We start from the raw sequence: 3,449 nt of genomic DNA, 5'->3' as shown, positions 1-3,449 counted from the left end.
ACAACTCAAGGATTTTTCTTTCTTTCCATTTCTATTTTTATAGGGGTTAGAACCCCTTTTTACACACCTCCGTATATTCATATATTATATTTCAGATATTTAGGGTTTTTTCTCTTTCCGTCATTATTCTAGTAGGCTTCTCTAACTGCCTCACAACTAACAGGAACTCCTAGAACGGCCGCCTAGCAGGTTAGCAGAACAGGGTCACTAGAATTCCCATCTAAAATAGGTCTTACAATGCCTGACAATGCCTTGCAGGAGGCAATGACTACTCAGACCTCCCCCAGATATACAGATCCTAATCCTGGGACTTCATGCCTTGAGTGCCGGTCCCCACCAAACAAAAGAAAGTAACCCTTACACGCACATATATCATTAATTGCTTAAGGGAAAAGACTTGGAAAGGGGACGAAACCACCAGGAATGGCCACAAGAAGCTCCTTCACAGCAAAGGCTCCCTCCACCAGCTTCATTAACCTGTATGATGCAATCACTACAACAAAAAACCATTAACTATACCTGCACCAAACAGACAAATGGCCCTCTTGGCCTAAAGAAATACCACATTTCACTGTGAACTAGCTGGCCCTCTTGGCCTAAAGAAAGCAGACATTACCAACTTTAAAGCAGTTGGCCCTCCTAGCCTAAGGAAATAGATCATTAAAACCTGAAAACAACTGGCCCTCTTGGCCTAAAGAAATCAAGCAAACCTGCTCATATAGATCCCTCCTTGGAAGAAGGCAGATATACAAACACACGCTTCACTCCAAGGGGAAAGATAGGGCACTCAGCCCTAAACTAAATGCATCAAGTTATGACCCATACCTCCTGCATATACAGCAAGAGGCATACGCATAACATGTCTTCGACTCAACCTATGGGTCCAACATAATAGTGGTAGATGGGTCTCGGCTACTCTTCTCATTACCCATATCAATGATCGTCTGCCATATAATGTGTGGTCTGATAACATTCCCCACAAGCGACCAGGTCCCGTCTGATTATCAATAACAACATTCAGACTAGGACCACAGTTGAAAAAGAGGTTCTCCTCATAAGAAGAATTGGCTAATGAATCCGCAAACTGATTCCAATTATGTGGAATAAGTTGAAGAGATATGCTCTCAAATTCATCAAGTAAGGTTATAGCAGTTCGATGATACATACGAAGGATAGGATTCCGAATTGTATATGTCCCATTAAGTTGATTTAAGATCAACTGGAAATCCCCTTTTACTAACAACCGCCTAATGCCACCTTTCTTGGAAATATTCAATCCCATAATCAGGGTTTTATACTCAGCCATGTTGTTAGTGCATCCCACCCTCAGATAAGCACTTAATTTCATTGTAACTCTACTTCCGGGATCTCAGATAACTACTCCAACACTCCCTTTTCTATTAGCCCCCTGGACGCTCCATCAAAGTATAACGTGTACGTCCACAATGGGTTTATACAGCCAGCCATCAAGAACTCCCCTATTCATAATTATGATAATCAAAATTCAATATATTTAGAGGATGAACTGACGGCTCCATCCCACCTTCATTAAACTCAACAGGAATGCTTGTCAAGATTTGTAAATAGTGATAGCAGAAAACTTTAATCTCCCACACAAAGGTATCGTCTTCTTGCTCAACCACTTTGTATCCCTTGCTCCACCAGATAAGCCTCCCTTGATGATACCTTTGCTCTAGATATGGGTGCTCCAAATAAGGGATTAACCACCCCATCGACTAGTTTAAGCTCTCCTGCAGGTCTCAAATCAGCCCCATCATGGACTTGCAATGCATTTAGTGCATTAGCATATTTAAAAATAATAAGGTTTAATCTTATTAAGATTAACCTTATTCTTAAATTCCACTCCTTGTAGATCAGCTAATAAAACTATGGACTTATTTTTACCTATCCGAACTATCTTGTAAGGGCCATCCCATCTAGGTTCCAGCTTTCCTGGAAATAGCTCCCTACGCACATCGTTATACAGAACTAATTGCCCTTTTTTAAAGGTATAATTCTTCACCTTCAGATCATGCAACCACTTCATCCGACGTTTAGCTACCTCCTGGTGCAACAAACTCTGCAATTTGAGCTTGTCCAAGTGGGCTATAGTTGTAAACCGCTCAAATAAGGCATCTTCATTACCCAAAGAATGATTGATTGTGAATCTTATGGTCGGCAACTCAATTTCTAAGGGCAAGACACACTTCTCCCCATAAATGGTGCGCAGATCGGACGCAGGTAGCTCCCGTAGTGAATTCCCAAAGGTCCTCAAGAACAAAGCACTCTACTTTTTAGCACAAAAATCAATGTGAAAGCAAGCACGACATGAGACAAGAGACAAATTGGGTTGAATCTCCCCCATGCCTTGTGTGAGCGCTTCACAAAGCATGTATTTAATATATATTTTCAATCTTTTTGCTCAAAAATAGCCCAATTACAAAAATATACAAGCTTTTAGCTTTTGAGTTTGCTTTCTACCAAAAATAGGAAAATAAAGCTAATGGACGGTGCCCAAAGAGTCTGGCACGCCCAATCTCAATGTCCAAATAAAAATAACATATCCAGGCGCATAAGCGCATACAAAATAATAATAAATAGTCGATGTCTCTATAGACATAATCAAAATATAGGCGTGGCGCCTATCAAAATATATCCAAAGGTCGGAAACCCGCTAGACTCCAATGCTTTCCTCCGCCACTCCTGCTATCTCTACACATCAACTGAAGCATTCACAATCGTTAGTAAAATAACACAATTAAACCGACAAAAGTGAATACCTAGCAGTCTTCAGCTACATAAATAAATCAACTGGTTAGAAATAAATCCTAACCTTAATTTATTACGAGTGCGCACTCTAAACTCATAAACGTTTATTAATTTAATATGCATTTTGCGGAATCACCCGCTATGGAATCACCCATGTACACACTAAATTAATGAAACGCCCGAAAAGGACAGGCGTCCCCATCAACTTCTCGCACAAAGAATCCTCTTTGCGTATGAGCCCCGGTCATCTAAGTTTACGGAATCCACCGTAAAACCTCACGGAATCCACCGTGGAATATGCCTCCTGGCATCATACCCCCGGGGTGGGATAGCAATTGACCTCAATTGCTATTAGCTCAATGTGGAGCTAACAGAGTGGGGAAAGCATTTAGGTCTCTAGCGTGCATCCATTGTGCTTCTTCTACAGGATGGTTCTTAAATTTCACGAGATATCTAGAGTACCTTCGGCCAGTTCTAGTGGTCATGTAATCAGTGTCTATGATGGCTTCTGGTTCAAGGATTTCAGTCTCTTCTTCTAGTAAAGGTGGGTTTTCATAGACAGGGTGGATAGGTAATTGTCCTCTAAATGGTCTCAACAAACTAATATGAAAGGTATTATGAATTTTCCAATGAGATGGCAGTTCTAACTTGAATGCATTGTCATTAATCTTATGAATGAT

The sequence above is a fragment of the Lygodium microphyllum genome, chromosome 1, assembly GCF_053477565.2.
Source record: "Lygodium microphyllum isolate KBCC chromosome 1, Lygodium_microphyllum_v1.1.10, whole genome shotgun sequence".
Classification (NCBI taxonomy): domain Eukaryota; kingdom Viridiplantae; phylum Streptophyta; class Polypodiopsida; order Schizaeales; family Lygodiaceae; genus Lygodium; species Lygodium microphyllum.
The sequence above is the reverse complement of the archived record's forward strand: the minus strand, read 5'-3'. Positions refer to the sequence as shown.